This window comes from Vicugna pacos, chromosome 24, assembly GCF_048564905.1.
Source record: "Vicugna pacos chromosome 24, VicPac4, whole genome shotgun sequence".
Lineage (NCBI taxonomy): Eukaryota > Metazoa > Chordata > Mammalia > Artiodactyla > Camelidae > Vicugna > Vicugna pacos.
This window is the reverse complement of record NC_133010.1, coordinates 2,489,529-2,506,435: the sequence shown is the minus strand read 5'-3', so window position 1 is coordinate 2,506,435 and position 16,907 is coordinate 2,489,529. Positions and strand designations below refer to the sequence as shown.

General features: G+C 56.2%; 1 pseudogene; it reads left to right on the top strand.

Annotated features, from left to right (window-relative positions):
• The first annotated feature begins 1,364 nt into the window (after nucleotides 1–1,364).
• Nucleotides 1,365–12,308, top strand: LOC140688957 (activin receptor type-1-like; annotated as a pseudogene).
• Nucleotides 12,309–16,907: the final 4,599 nt, after the last annotated feature.

The window sequence follows — 16,907 nt, the reverse complement described above, 5'->3', positions numbered from 1 at the left end:
GGCCATCAGCTTCCCAGCCTTTCCATTTACGAATTTAATTAAACACTTTCACGGAGCGCATCTCCTGTGCCAGACTCAGCCAGCTCGCATCTTTGCTATGAACTGAGATAAGCATCATGTCCCTTCATTCTCCCAATAACCCTGAGGCTGGCACTACTTCATTTGTCCATTTAGTAGAGAGGGGACTGAGGCACAGAGAAGTGTCACTTGTCTGAATTCCCAGACTTCAAAGTCTTTGTGGATAACCTGAAGGCTAGAGATAAAGCAGAGTCCTGCCTTCAGGGTGCTCACAGTGGTTAGAGCAAAGCAAGACGATGCTGTCAGTGCTCCCATCCCACACGAGGGCATCAGGAGGAAGAACTTGTTTCTGTCTGGGGGAGAAGCCGTTTTGCTCCCCTCCCCAACTCGCCTTGTCTGGCTTGTCCTAGCAGTGTCCCAAGGGAGGCTCCGGGTCCCCATCTCTAAAGCTCCATCCGGTGGGGTGAGGGGCCGGCTTGGAAGAAGGCAGTATCCGAGGCAGTTTCCAGCCTCTCCCTCCATTCTGGACGCCCACGGTGGAGAGAGACGTCCCTGTCATTGAGCTATGCTCAGATTGTCACCGCTGACCCAGAGATGCCCCATCTGGGCCTGTTTACCCTGCACTGAGCGCTGAGCAGAGAGAAGCTGAGGAAGAGGGGAGGGACAAGAGGGGGTGAAGGGGCGGGAGGGAGGAGGCTGAAGGATTTGGACCAAGTGGGGAGTCCCCAAGGGAGGAGGGGAGAGGGCGGAGCCAAAATATTTCAGTCCTTGCCAGCCCGGCTCTGCTCTTGCTGCTGAGCATCCCAGGCCTCGGACCCGGACCCGGACCCAGGGTTTTGGGTGGGAGAACAGGTAATTTCTCCATTCTGTCCTCCCAACACGTTCTTCCCTCGGTGCCCACCCCCCACCCCCTCCCCAGTCCGGGATTTCCAGGCTGCCCCTCATTGGCTCCGAGCGGGAGGAGCGCCTCCACCTCCCCCGCCCCCCCGCCTTCACCGGACCCCGATGGTGCCTCGAGTCCCGGCTCTGGACCCCACGACTCTGAGTCTGGACCCCTCCAGCCCCCCGCGGCCAGAGACGAAGACCCGCCCCCCTCGGGGAGGCGGGTATCGGAGGCTGGGGGCAGGGGCGCGGCCTCGAGCCTGAGCCGGGGCGGCCGACGGGGAGGCCGCCCTCGGGGTCTGCAGCCGCGCGGGGGAGGGTGCGGGCCCCAAGCCTCCGCGAGGGGCGGGCGGGCGGCCGTCGGCTAGCTGGGCAATAGGAAACGGCTTATTAGGAGGGAGTGGTGGAGCCGGGCCTGGCAGGAAGACGCTGGAAGGAGGAACATTTTTGCCCCGCCCCTTTCCCAGTCCCGGGAGGCCGCCGCGCCGGCCGCGCCGAGCGAGCCCCTCCCCGACCCCAGCCTCGCCCGGGGCGCGCCCGGCCCCCGGGCCCTGGACCCCCGCCCGCTGCCCAGCGCCCGTCGGGCCAGCGCGGCCGCCGCCGGGGAGGGGAGGAGGCCCGCCCGCTGCGCACTCGCGCCCCGACGCCGGCAGGGCAGGCCCAGAGGTGAGTCGAAGTCCGCAGCGGGGTTGGTGGTGGGGAGGGGAGGCTGACTCCCACTCCAGTGGGCCTTTCCCGGCCGCAGACCCCAGAGAGCCCCTCAGAGCAGTCGCCGTAGCGTCAGTCCCAGCTCCTCATAGTGCAAGCTGCCCCTCACCCTGCGCCCATCACCGCACCTGAGACTGGCTGGAGCTGGACCGAAGCCGGACTGTTGTTTGCTCCCGGGGCCAGTCACTTAGTTTCTCTGTTCTCCCATCCTCATCTGTGAAATAGGCAGAAGGATCCCTGCCCTACTTCACCTGCAGAGACAGACGGGGGTCACATGTCCTTCCAGGCACTTGGCTTGACCTGGGAATGGGTGTCCACTTAAACGACGCTGTTGAACCTCCCCTTGAAGCCCACCTTTCCCAGACCAGCCCTTGTAGCTCTTGCTAAAGGAATCTGACAGTATAACTCCCTCCCCAAAACCTCGCCCCCAACCCGCTGTGGTCAAATGATCCCCAGACCATGGACTTCCTTCAGGATCCAGGTCAGAGGGGTTCCCAGTCTCCCTCCAGCTGGGACCCCAGGTTTTCAGTCTGCCCTGGAGGCCAGTGCTGTGCTGACACCATCTCTGGACTGCTCACCCACCTCCTCTTTTCTTCTCCAAGGACAGAGGCATAGCAGACAGCAGCTTTCGCCCTCTCTCTGTGGGCAGCTCCTGGCTGAGCCAGGGTCCGTCCAACATCTCTGACCCCTTACTGTTTATTTGTCCTGGTACCTGTCCTCTCATCTCATCAGGTTTATTGAGTATAAATAACCTCTCACCATTTTTTGAGTACTTATTATATAGGCACTTAGATATATTTCTCTCGTGTGATCCTGGCCACAATCTAGCAGAAGAGGTGTTATTATATCCATCCTACAGAAGAAGAAAGAGATTCAGACTTGAATCATTCGTCCAAAGCTCCATAGATGGTTGAGGTTTTGCTAACATTTGATAAGTGCTTACTGTATACCAGTCAATTAATACTCTGCTGCATAATTTTATTACAACTATGAAAAGAGCACTATTATTCTTCTCTTTTTTTTCCATAGGGAAGCCTAAGCCTCAGAAAGTTTAAGTAACTTGTTGCAATGTCATAGCCCTAAGTGGTAGAAGCAGGATTTGAACCCAGGTCTATATGATCCAGAGACCACAACCTGACCTCTGTGTTATACTCTTCTGCCTCTGCATTCTGTCTGAGATCCTAAAATCCAGACGTGATGCTACATCCCACTGCGGTGAAGGGCTAATGAAGTGATGCACATAAGGTGCTACGTGATGGTAAGGGGCAACGCAGGGTGAGCAGCTCAGTCTGGTCCGGATCGAGTGCTGTTTGGGTAAAATCTGCTGATGTGCAGAGCAAGCTGTGACAGTCACCGCTGTGCTGAGCCACCGCTGCTGATGGGAGCCGGTTATATCAGTCCCTCAGGTGGGCCGGGGAGAAAGAGATTGATATCCACCCTCCAAGCACACCCCTACTTCAGTTCTCCCCAACTAAGGCTGAGCCTACGGCAAACAGATGATTTCTAAACAAACACACATTGAGTGCCTGGTGATGACAACAGCAGTCTGTTCATGCAGCCCCCACTTGCCCTTTTTCCTCCTTATTGGGACCAACCTAACACCAAACAACTGGAGGAATAAGATGACCAAGCAAGAATTTATTAACAGCACTTTAAGTTGATCAAGACACACATGGTGATTTTGGGCAAGAAACCTAACATCCCTGAGCCTCCATTTCTCCATTGGATTGTCATGAGAATTAAATGAGATCAGCCGTCAAAGTTCAGTACTTACTTAGCACATCAGTGGTACTCAGAGAAGGTTAACTCTTTTTTTAATTTTATTTTTTATTGAATTGTAATTGATTTACAATGTTACTTTCAGGTGTTCAGCAAAGCGATTCTGTTAGGATAACTCTTATTATTAAGGTCTTCACAGTGGTAGGTTCGTGTTTGAAATTAGTTCAGCATTTGTGATTTCTGGCTAAAAACTGTGATGCTTCTGTCAGCAGGAGACCTTTCAGGAAGTTTGGTTAGAAGTAAAAGGATGCCAGCCGTCCCCAGGAGTCTGTCTGTTTGTGCTAGAGTCAGGTCTGAGGGCAAACTGTGCAGGGTCAGCTCCGAGCTGGGACTGGTCTGGACTCAGCAACCTCCTGTACGTAACCTGATGCTGGGCGCAGTTAAAAACTGGACAGTCACAACTTCCTCCACCACATTCCCGGGCTCGAACTAGAGGTGGATTCTGCACATGGTGCCAGGCCCTCCCTGCACTGTTCCTGGGCCCCAGAGGCTGGAGATGGCCTGAACAATGTCCTCGCCCCACCCTCCCTCCGTAGTGTCTGCAAGTCCCTGGCTCCAGTGTTTAGCCTTGTCTGTCTGGGTCTCCAGGAGAGTCGTGGGGGCAGGGGGTGTATCCCTGAGTGGGAGTGAGACTCCCACCCTCTGCGCTGCACTCCGGATCACCCAGCAGGGCCCTACCCAGTGAAATGAAAGCACAAGTCAGCATTGTGTAGGACCCGGTTCTCAAAGTGCGGCACCCACATGAACTGATCAGAATTACCTGGGGAACTTTATAAAAATATGTGTTTCTTACTGGTCCCGATGGACCGAATCAGAATCTGGAGTGGGGGGGTGAAACCAAAGACTGTGCATTTCTAATGAAGCACTTTAGGTGATTCTGCTGCCTAATAAAGTAGGTAAGGGGGAGAGCTGGGGCACAGTAAGAGAAGTGAAAGCACAGGACCCTAGAAGGATGCCAGCTGTCATTCTTATTGTCACCCACTTTTTCCTGCTTGCTGCACACCCTCTCCTAAGCTGCTTTGTGAGTAAAGGCTGCCAAGGATGGATTCCTGCCCCTACCCCAGTGGACAAGTTCAGCTTGTCCGGGACTCTGTTTCCAGCCACCAGTCCCACTGTAGAGTGCTTGCCGGAGTCCTCACTGCCTTCTGGGAGGCGCAAGAGGCCGGAGGTCAGGCAGAGGCTGGGGACACAGCTCCGTTTCCTCCCCCAGCCCGGGCCTCTGGGGGCAGAGGAAGCCCAGTTAGGAAGGCCAGAGCTGCCACCAGCCAGAGAGGCCCACAAAGCACCCCCCTACACCCCCTAGTCATCCTGCCCTCAGACCTCAGCATCGTGGATCTTCATTGGGCACCCTTCTTAGACTAGGGGCCTTCTGCAGCCTATGTGCCCGTCTGCCCAGCCCTACCAGCCTGACCATATCACACCAGAAGACACTCCCCCTCCCTCATGTCAGCTGCCCCTGCCTGGGGATCCACCTGCACACTCTCTACCATTCAGAAAGTCCTTCTTGCAGTCTGACCTCAGTCCTTCTTGCTGCAGCCCTAATCTTGTTCTAAACCTTTCAGAAATGAAGAAAGAGGTGGCTTCTGAAGCACTAGCTGGCTTGGGACCTGGGATGGGGACTGTCACAGTTCAGAATTACTCCCCTAACACTCTCCACCAAACTTCTGGAAAAGTTCAACCTTAACCAGCCACAGACGGTCAAACATTCAATGTCTAAGTATGTTTCACTTCCCCTCCACTTCATTGGCCCTACCCCCACCCTTTCCCAGGACAGCAAGGAGAGAGCAGGGGGCCAGGGAGTGGCTCAGAGCGGGCATCTTATACTCTGATGAGGGTGCAGAGAGGTTCCTTCATACCTGGCATGACTCCGCACTTATTGTCCAAGCTTTGTATGGTTGTTACAGTCCCGAGGGCTTAGGCAAAGGCTGCCACCCCGGATTGGGAGATGGAGCCGAAAAAGCGCTGAACTGGGAGTCTGGACACCTAGGCTGTACTACTGGTACTGCCACTGTCTGACCCTGGACACGCTCCCTCTCCTGTCTGAGTCTTAGTCCCCTTCTTCTCTAAAATAAGGGGCTGGGCTTTGTGACTCACAACGTGTCCCCCTAGATTCTATCATGGGGGTGTCCCACCCCCAGGAACATCGAGGCTGTGGGAATCTGCACCAGGAGCTCTGCAGGGGGCGCCCCACCGAGTTCGCCAACCACTACTGCTGCTACAGCGCCCTCTGTGACCAAAGCGTGTCCCTGGTGCTGGAGGGTATGTCCTGCTGCCCAGAAGCCCCTGCCTGCCTCTCATGCTCTGGTCTGGAGGGTGGGGGAGGAAGGACCCTGGGATCTGACTGGCAGAGTGGCAAGGTGGGGGGCATCTGGCCTGGTGGAAGCTGAGCCTCTGTGTCCCTCCTTCGCCAGCCACCTGAACTCCTCTGGAACAGCCACAAGAAGATGGCCAGCTGCCTCTGATCCTGGGCCCCGTACTGGCCATGCTGGCCCTTGTGGCCCTGGGTGCCCTGGGCCTGTGGCACGTCCGGTGGAGGCAGGAGAAGCATCGGGGTCTGAACAATGAGCTGAGCGAGTCCAGCCTCATCCTGAAGGCATCCGAACTGGGGGACAGCATGTTGGGGTATGGGCCTGGGGGAACCTGGACGCAGGGTGGTGGGAGGGGGACAGGAGCCGTAGAATCAGAGGGGTACAGAGTGGCAGGTAGCCGAGAAAGGTACAATCACAGACACTCAGAGATTTGATTGGGCGCTGGAGGGGAGGGGTGGGTGAGTGAGGAGCATGGAGAGACACAGCCGTGGGGCCCAGGTTGAGGAGGGGGAAATGGGCTGGGTGGGTGTGTGCTGCCTCAGCGGCCTCTCGGTACCCCCAGGACCTCCTGGACAGTGACTGCACCACAGGCAGTGGCTCAGGGCTCCCCTTCCTGGTGCAGAGGACAGTGGCGCGGCAGGTTGCCCTGGTGGAGTGTGTGGGTGAACAGTGGGTGAGCCTGGGGCATGGGAACCAAGAGCTTCCATGAGTTTGGAGGGGTAAGGGAGGTCTTGGCCTCCGGAGTCACAGGCCAAGAATGGGTCAGAATGGGAATTCTGCTGGGTGGGGAGTAGGTTGGAGATGGGTCAGTGCCAGATCCTTCTGCCAGAGCTGGGGTGGAACAGGAGGCAAACGGGGGTGGTCTGCCAGCTACATTTGGGTCTGGATTAAGTTAAACATAAGCTTCAGAGAGGTTCTGCCGATGGAGTCAGTGCAGCATCACAGTGGGGGGCTCTTCTGGGGATTACTGTGCCCAAGGGCTCCGTGTGCCCAGCATGTATCCCTCCCCCTCCTCTTCCGGATCAGGAGAGGGCCGCTATGGTGAGGTGTGGTGGGGCCTGTGGCATGGTGAGAGTGGGGCCGTCAAGATCTTCTCCTCGAGGGGATGAGCAGTCCTGGTTCTGGAAGACTGAGATCTGCAACACAGTGTTGCTCAGACACGACAACATCCTAGGCAAGGCTGGGGTGGGGGTGGGGTGGCTAGGCCCGGCCCACAGCTCTCATCGCCCCGCACTCTGGCTGGACCACCACCACACCCCTCTGGACGCTGACCTAACACTCAAGGACCCAGCCGGCCCTCTGCCCCAGCCTGACTCCAGCTTCCTCTCTGACCTAAGCCAGACCAGCCTCCACCCCAGCCCCAGCTTTTCTCTGACCTAGTCCGTCCTTTGTCCCCAACCCCAGCCCTGACCCTGACCCATCCAGCCTCCTTCATCCCTAGCCCCTTGGTGAGCCCCCTGCCCCTCGGCCCACAGGCCTTATCGCCTCCGACATGACCTCCCGCAACTCGAGCACGCAGCGGTGGCTCCTCACGCACCACCACGAGCACGGCTCGCTCTACGACTTTCCGCAGAGGCGGACGCTGGAGCCCCAGCGGGCCCTGAGGCTGGCGGCGTCCGCGGCCTGCGGCCTGGCGCACCTGCACGTGGAGGTCTTCGGCACGCAGGGCAAGCCGGCCATCGCCCACCGCGACCTCAAGAGCCGCCACGTGCTGGTCAAGGGCAACCTGCAGCGCTGCGTCGCCCGCCTACCCGGCTGAGCTGCCGGGAGGGGTGGGCCCTGCGCTGGGGGCGGGGTTCGTGCGCTCTCCCTCTGCACTTGGTTCTGCCCTTGCCTGTTTGGGTGCCTCGCGTCGATGATGACACCGATGGGTGCTTTCAAACTTACAGGCCTGTGTGTGGGCTCATCTCACCCCCACCAGAGCCACACAAGTTGCCTTAACATGCGTTTGAAGCGCAGACTCCTTCCACCAGCCTAACCCTGCTCCAGGAGTTGGGAAAAAGGGGCAGGGAGCCAGCAACCTGGTTCTCATCCTGACTACATCGTTCCCTGTCACCAGGCCTTGGCGTTCAGCTCTGTGGAAAGGGCATAATAATGCCTGCCTTGCCTACTCATATCTCCCTGGGTTCTTGCATCACGAGAGCACCACACAAGCCAAGTGTAACTGGGACAGTTAGCCTCCCTGCGGCTGCTGTCTCCCAGCCCATCTCACGGCCCCTCTATGTCCCACTGATTCAGTGCATCCCCACCTCACCCCCTGGACCCCAGCCTCCCAGGGGCCACCCTGTCTGTGGGCTTGGGTGAACGGCAGGAGTGACAGGCCCGGTACCCACAGGCCTGGCTGTGATGCACTCCCAGGGTAGCGATTACCTGGACGTCGGCAACAACCCACGAGTGGGCACCAAGCGGTACATGGCCCCGGAGGTGCTGGAAGAGCAGATCCCTACCGACTGCTGTGAGTCCTACAAGTGGACGGACATCTGGGCCTTTGGCCTGGTGCTGTGGGAGATTGCCCGCCGGACCATTGTCAGTGGTAAGGGCCCACCCTGTGCAGGGTGGGGAAAGGGGAATAGGGCAGGCGGACAGACAGGCAGGCAGTTGGGAGATAGGGCTTCCTGCCACGGCTGGTGCCTGTGGCCTGAGGGGCTTGTGGTCAGACCTCCTGTATTCCCTTTACTGCCACTCTCCAGCTGGGTCAGGGTAGTGACCTTTTAAGGTTCATTTGAGTCGGATTCTGGCTGTGAAATCTTGTGTAAGTGATAATAATAGAACTATTAATAGCAGCTAACATTTATTGAATATTTTTAAACCATGTGCCAGATGCTATGCTGGGTACATGTAGCATCTTACTGAGCCACCCTGTGTTGGCGGGGGGGTGATGCTGCTCAGTGGGCAGGAGCATGGGCTGGAGGGAATCAGATGGCCTAGGTTCAGATCCTGACTTTGCCGCTGACCGTGTGTGAGGTACTTAACCTCTCTGTGCCTCAGTTTGCTCATTTGTAAAGTGAGAATAAAAATAATTTCTAGTTGTTGAAATGATCCAAATAAGTTATTTAAGACAGTATCTGGAGCTGTTCTGGAGCTCAGTAAATATCAGTTGCAATTATTGTTGTAATAATGAATGCCTGACACAGTATCACCCCCATTTTACAGATGAGGGGACTGAGGCACAGAATTACAGCTCCCTGGAGGCAGCACTGGGGTCTGAAACCAGGCAGTCTGACTCTGGGGCCAGCGCTTTTTATTCCTGTGCTGCTGCACGGCTCTGGCCCTTGATTTCCTGGACCATAAAAATGCAGGCTAGAACAGTGCCTGCACTGCTTGTTTATTGCTGCCTAGTTTTTACTGTAGGTGCCTCAGGGGACTCTGATTTGGAGGGGTTGGCAGAAGGCAGAGGGACCCCATTCCTGATGGCCCCATACAGGGGACAGCCCCGTGGCTGGTGCCCTCCTGGCCCTGGGGTGGATGGGTGATGGGTGGTCGTCTGGACCAGGTGGGGAGGCTGGTCAGTCTTTGTGGAGGCTGTTCAGGCAGGGGCCACTGGGAGTCCTGACAGTTTGGGGACCACCCTCTGGACGGGCTTCAGGTTCCTGCCCCTTCAGACATGAACTCCCAGGGTCGGCTCTAGAGGCTGGGGTTGGGGCAGGGGGTACCTGGAAGGGGCCGAGGCCCCTTGGATCAGGCTGCAGGCAAGAAAGGAAGGCTGGGCCGGCAGGGGCTGTGGGGGAGGCCGACCGCAGGCTCCTGGGGTGTAGGGGAGCTCTGTCAGCCCCACACAGATTTGCGGCGCATTATAAACACTGTAATCTGGTGTCAGCCCCGCGCTGATTAAAGGCCCATTAGACATGCTCAGGCCTCTGCGCAGCACTGACTAGGGCTGGAGCAGCACAGGGGCTGGCCTGGAAGCCCGCCAGGGGAGCACAGCTGGTGCGGGCTCCACCGGCTGCGGTTGTGTGGCCACGGCCCCCAGCCTCGGGCTGGGAAGCAAGGTGGGGCCAGGGGTGCTTTTCTGGGGTCTGGCTGCTTCTGCCCCAGCCCTCTGCCGCTCCGCAGGCATCATTTTGAGGAAGCTCCTGCTAAGGACTGTGCTCTTGCTGAAGGGTCAGTAGAGTCCTGTGTTATCGCTAAGAGTGAGTGGATGGTATCTGGACCTGCAAAAAATCTCCTTCTCTTAGGAGACGTATTTTTTCCCTCTTTCCTCGTTCCACATCCTCACGCAGCAGCCGGCCGGCTACCCTCCCTTAAATGGAGCTTGGAGGTCAAGAGCATGGGCTTTGGTTAGACTTTCTGCTCTTAAACCCTAGCTCTGCCACTCACTACTGTGGGATTGTAGACAAGTTTCTTAACCTCTCTGGTCTTAATGTCATTGCTTATAAAGTGGGGCTCATAGTATTACTTACCTCATAGGGTTGTTGTGAGGATTTAATGCAATGCAGTGAGGACAGGGCCTGACACATAGTAAATGTTCAGTAAACGTATTATTGGGCATCTGTGATAGCTGGGGCCTGGGAGCAGTACCTGGGCCCTGGGTGGGGAAAAGACTGGCCTAGGAATACGGTGAGGTCAGGTCTTTACTCTGCCGCTACTAGCTGGGTAACCTTGGGCTCAACTTCTCTGAGCATCGGTTTCTTCACCTGTAAAACGGGGTAGAAATCGTACCCACCCGTTGGGTTGCTGTGAATACTAGCAGGATAATGTGTGTAAAGTGTTTATAGCACAACGTCCAACATATATGGTGAATGTAAAATAACTGGCAGTAACTATTATTATTTATAAATATATTTATTATATTATGGTGTCCCTCTCAGGGGTAGCATGGCCATGGTTTCACCTGGACCCTAGGACAGAGGGTGGGCAAGGCTCTCCTCTGGGTGGTATTGGGCTTTCTTGGGATCCCGAGTGACTGTCCCGTCACCCTCTATCCCCAGGCATCGTGGAGGACTACAGGCCACTCTTCTATGATGTGGTGCCCAATGATCCCAGCTTCGAGGACACGAAGAAGGTGGTGTATGTTGACCAGCAGACTCCCACCATCCCCAACCGACTGGCTGCAGACCCAGTGAGGCCTCTGGAGGACACTGGGGTGGCCTGGGGTGGTGGCTCACAGCTGGGATTTCTGGGCCAGGAACCTGTTGTCTGGCCTCTGCTTCACCTGGATAGATTCTAGGGGATAGGTTCCAGGGTACCCCTGTGGGTACTCTCTTCCACGTCCCTGGCCTGTGGACCTCCAGGGACCCTTGGATTATTCTGGGATTTTCAGAACCATTTACTTTGCCTGAAAAGTCAGAGGCTCTCTGCTACATTTCCTGCCCTGAAGTTTTTGTTGTTTGTTTTTGTTTGTTCTCAAAACCACATCTTATACAGGACAGGCACGCACACACACACACACACACACACACACACGTATATATACACGTACAGGCATGCCCACGCTTCTATACAAACATACACACAGGCACACACAGGTGCACGTGTATGCAGACTGTTCCCCCTGAAGACAGAGAGTGTGTCCCCTTTGCTGACCCTTATATCCCTGTTACCTGTCACAGTGCCTGGCACACAAGAGGTACTCAAAACATGTTTATGGAAAGAATGAATAAACATACACGTGTATATGTATACGTAGACACACGTACATTTCCACACAACATACAGATCCACAAAAAGCCACTCATATGCATTCCTGTATGCACACACATACACTTCCTCTCAGGAACCAGCCACAGCTGGAGTTCTGAGGCGGAGGTGAGGCTGGCTCCCTCTGGGACCACTGAGCTTCCTGGGATGGGCTCTTTCTTGGACACATATATTTTAAGGGCAGCACCCACCACCCATTCTCCCAGTGTTCACTGGGCCCAGGTGGAGATGCTGGGAGCCACTACCTTCCGCACTGGGGTCCAGTGGGAGCCCCAAGGCCTGCAGATCTCCTCTTTCTTGGATCTTGGTGGAGGTGGGGGTGGGTACTCACCAAAAGGTGTCCCTGAAGATCTGAGTTACAGCTCTCTTTCCATCCTGTCTGCCTTTCTCCATCTCCTCCTCACTCCACTCCCTTCTTCTTCCATTTCTTTCTTTCTTTTCACATCCTTGCCTGCCTGCTTCCCTCCACTCTCCCTCTTACCACATCTGTCTCTCCTCTCCCCATCCTTTTCGACACTCTCGTTTCCCTCTTCTCATCCTTTCTGTCCTGCTCGTGTCTCCCCATTACCAGGTATCCTCCTCGCTTCTTCCTTTCCATCTTCCCTGATCCATGTCTCTGCTTCCTCTCCTCTGCCTTGCTCTCCCTCCCTCCAGGTCCTCTCAGGCCTGGGTCAGATGATGCGGGAGTGCTGATACCCCAACCCCTCCGCCCGCCTCACCGCGCTGCAGATCAAGAAACCCTACAGAAACTCAGCAACGGTCTCCAGAAGCCCAAGGTGATTCACTAGCCACGGGCCTGATGCTGCCTCCCCTCCTGCAGTGTGTGCGGGGTGGGCGGTGGATGGTGGCCTGTCTGGGTAGAGGTTGTATGACTGTGTGTACTGGGGAGGAGGGTGCCCCTCTATGGGCAGCTGTGTCTGCCCAGCTCGGGCCCACAGCCCATCCAGCCAAAAATACAGCTGGGCTGAAACTTGATCCCCCGCCGTCTGGCCTGTTCAGGGCAGCAGACTCCCTGACGCCTCGCTCCCTCCCCACCCCTGCGCCCTGGGCGCACCCCCTACCATCCCCAGGACAGGATGCAAAAGAGGCTCCAGAGCCAGGGTGGCCAAGCCAGGGAACCCCAGTCCCAGGCCCAGAGCCTGGGCCTGCACTTTACCCCCTTCCCTCAGTCAGACCTGCCAGAGCTGCCAGGGTGGCACAGGGCCCTGTCCAGCCTTCAGTAGACACCCTGCCTTGCCAGGCTCAGTATCTGGCACAAGCCCCAGACACCCAAGGCCCATCAGTTTTTTTCCCGGGCTCACATCTCAGCTCTGTGCCGCCTTGAGCCTCTGTCTCTTGGACCAGACCCCCGCTGGCTGAATGCTAGCTGCCTGGGAGAGCTGGGGTCTGACCCTGAGCCCCTCCCCCACTCCCTCCCAGCAGACTTACTATGGCTTTACATTACATCATTACACACACACCAGACTGACACAATTTTTAAACCAAGCAAGAATATAGAGCTAATGGAAGGGGAAGGGGGGCTGCCCTGGAGGAGCCAGAGGATTTGCCCCAGGCTCCCATCTCTCCCACACCTGGCTTGCTGACAGCCTTTGCTGCCCCCACCCCGTGACGGGACACACATTTCCCAGTTTGCTTACAGGAGGCTGGCGAGTTAGGGTCAGCTGGTAGCGGTCAGGTGGCCCCCGCACCCCCTCCACCGCACCCCGCCCGCCTCCCAGGAGCAGAAAGACCTGTAACCTCCGTCCTGCGAACCTGGGGCAGCAGAGGCCGCCCCAGGATAGGCCTCAGGGGACATGAAAGCAAGTTCACCTGCTGGGGGAGGCAGCACCCCTCCTCACCGCTGCCCCCTGACCACACCGCGCCTGACTACAAGTAGCCCACTGAGATGGAAACAAGTGTCCTGCGAACCTGGGGCAGTGGTGGGGAGAGGAGCGCTGCTCCTGGCGAACTGGTCGGTTTACCCCCGTCTCCCCCACGGCATGGCCTGGGGGCTTCTGCTGCCCCAGGCACGTCCCTAGGTCAGCCTGCTCCCAAGAGGCGGCCGCGGTGAGGTTGGAGGCAGCGGCGGCACTAGAGAATTGGGGTTCTGCCTATGCGAGCCTGCGGACTTGCTTCAGACTCCCCCGCGGCCTGTCCAGGCCTCCGTCTCTGCTGTCCCAGGTGCGCGAGACTCCGGTTACAAGTCAGCCTGCTCCAGGAAGGCGGGCGCTGTCTGTCGGGGCGGGGGTGGCAGTGGCGGCGGGATTGGGGCTGCCCGTGCTAGCGCGGAGATCTGCTTCCATTTCTTGCTGCCGCCCCGGCACGCTACCGCACCTCGCCGGCCTCCCAGCTGACTAACCTGTAACCTGCGTTCTGCGAACCTGGGACAACAAAGTCCGCACCCAGGACAGGGTGCGGGGGAGATGGGAGGAAATCGAAAGGCTCCCATCCCAGGAGCACACTCCTCTCACCGCCCCCCCCACCCTGACAGCAACGCGTCGGCCTCCCAGGAGCAGGCTGACCGGGAAACCTGCACCCCGCGTACATGGGGAAGCAAAGGCCACCCCAAGCCGTGGGGAAATAGGGAACAGATTCAGGGGCTCGCACAGGGCACCTCGTCCCACCGCGGCCGCTGCCGCAGACCCGTAACCGCACCGCCTCCCGGGAGCAGGCCACGACCTGAGGGCCGATTGGAGGTGTTCCGGGAATGTCCAGCGGCTTTCCACCTCCCGGGAGTGTCCTGCTTTCCCAAACCACAATAGAAACAATACCGCACGCGGGATTCAGGGACTACTAACGGGGGGAGGGGGGCGCCCGCCTCAGGGTCCTGAAAGGCCCCGCGGCCTGGGCCTCACCCAGGCCCAACTGCGAAGCCCAGGCCTCACCCGCCGGCACCACGACCTGCACGCCTCCACCAGCGCCCTCTTACCTGCCCGGCGGCGGCGGCGGAGGCGGCGGTAAGCGGCGGCGCAGTCCCCAAGCTTCCTTCTTCCTCGGGAGCTGGCCCAGAAGAACCCAGCTCCCACTCGGCTTCCACAAGCTCTGGGTGGGCTCCCGCGTCCGCGCCTGTGCGTCTGTGCGTCCGCGCAGGCGCGCTGCTCCTCCTCAAGCCGGCAGCCCGCACCCTCCGGCTCGGGCTCCTGCTGTGTAGGACCTGGCGAGTCAGGCCAAGCGGGGCCAGAAGGGGCGGGTCTCCACCCCCAATGCCCCCACTCCAGCACCGACCAGGTCCTGGAAGTAAGCCAAAACCACCACCCGCCCCGGGTCAGACTACACCACACAACCCCACTCCCCCTGCTCGCCTCCCCTCCCCACCCCGTTACTGTCCCCTCAACCCCTAGCCAGGCCCAGTCTCCCATCATACCCCCAAGACAGGGCTCCTCCTCACACCGAGCTCCCTGTCCCCACTCTCCACCCTGCTAGGTACTAAGCTTGGCCCCCACACCCCAAGCTAACCCCTCATGCCTCACCAAAGGACCCCCAACATCCCGAAACGGTCCATCCGAACTGGACCCTGAGCTGGGTCAATTCCACCCAGACCGGCCCCTTACTCCTCACCGCGGGATCCCCCCACTCTCCAAGTCCACCCCTACCCGGAGCTGACCGCCTACTCACCTCTCACCCCCAGGTGGGCCAGGGAAGTCCGGGCTCGGGTCACTATAGGACGGCCCCCAGCTGGGATCCGGTACAGCTGGTGTCAGAGACTACAGGGCTCCACTGGCCTGGCTGGAGGCGGTTCCAATTTCGGGGCGCCCTGACCCTGGCGCCCTGTGCCTCGTCTGAGCTGGCGGGTCAGGGTGGTCCCTGGTTGCCCATCACTGGCCTGTGAGCTTTGGGTGGTTGATGGCCCAGATGGTGATCAGGACCCGTAGGCCAGAGGCACTGGGCACACGGACCTGCAGGTGGTGGGGGCGGAGTGCGGCTGAGCCCAGGGGGAATAGACAGGAGGTGGACCTTGTGCACGAGGCTCTGGGACAGAGGAAAGAGGGACGGGAGATTTAAAAGTGTCCGTATTAGGAGCCCACAGCTGAAGAGCCAAGCAGGCAGCTGTGTTGGCCTGGCCACCTTACAAACCGCCATGACACTGGTCCCTTGCTTCCGGAGAGACTGTTGACTGGCCAAAGAGACTTCCCCTGCCCTCCTCCCCCCTATATAGTTTACAGGCAATTGAAGGGACTTTGACAGGTCGTTTTAACCACCTATAATTGTTACTTTGTGGGAGATCAGGTCCAAGTTATGGCGAACCTGGCAGGGCTCCTGCCCAAACCCCAGCCTGGGGCAGAGGAGGACCCACCCAGACACATCCTCTTACCTCTCACCAAAAGGCACTGTAGAAGAAAAGAACAAATTTGACTCCTAGATCTGTTCATTTGCTTTAACCGTGTACCCTGTTTTCTGGGCTTGGTCTTGCTTGCTCTGCACCTGTTGTAAGACAATGTTGCCTTTAGCCCAAAATATACAGGAGAGCCTATTCTTGGGGCTCTGACCTTTAAGGATATTAACACTTTTGCACTCCTATAAAGATAATAAGTTGCAGAATAGAAAATAACGTTTGTTTTTTTGGAGGTTTTTACAGGGGCATCATGACCTGACCCACATGGACGGCTGCAAAGGATTCCAAGAACAAAGAAATCCTACATCAAGAAGTTTGCACCCAGTATTTTTCTTGGTGTGTAGATGTCAGTAGCTCTGACAAAAGAGGCAAGGTAAAATAGGAACCAGCACTAAGAAGGGGTATAGATTTCCAGAAGTCACATAAGATACCCTACAGACATAAACATGTTTATTTCTGTATAAACTATTCTTTACGAAACTCATGGACAGAGACAGAGAAACAATTTAACACTGCATTCAAAATGTATTACAGTAAATATGACATTTAACCTGTTTTTATGTTTATCATACATAAAAGAAATTATGAAAGTATGTATAGAATATTTGTAGAGCTATGAAACATATAAATGTCATAAAACCATTATTAAATTAATGTAACTCAATATGTTGATAGATCTCCTTTTATTATTTATTTAAATGCCCACATATTTGTTAACAATGTGGAAAACTTGGATTTATGTTATGTATATTAAGTTTCTATTTTCATTATGACAAATTGTCCTTCAAAAAATCACCATTTAAATAACTGCATAAGATTCTGTCATATAGATGTGTCATACTGTATTTACTCATTCTGTTTCTTTTTGGACACTTACGTTATTTACAACTTTCCTAATTATAACTCACATGAAAAGAAGCATATTCATGTAAATCTGCCCGTTTCTCCCTTGTTCAGTTACAGAGTGATAATTTTGTTTTCACTGTGGAAATGAATAAAGTGTTCCTAAAATCTGCAAGATTATCATGGATTATTTTTAGCTTTCAGTGGCATTGCAGTTTGAAAATCTCTTATGTAATTTCACAAGTATTTCAATAGGAACATGAGCGAGTACAAATTAAGGGCAGCTAGCCAGTATCTCTGCTGTAAATCAGTCTGTGTGCTATCAAACAACTTGTACTTATTGACTTAGTTCTAGTCACAATATCACCGTATTCTTGCAGCATAAGCCACAAATCCCTACACAGAGAAAGACATCCTTA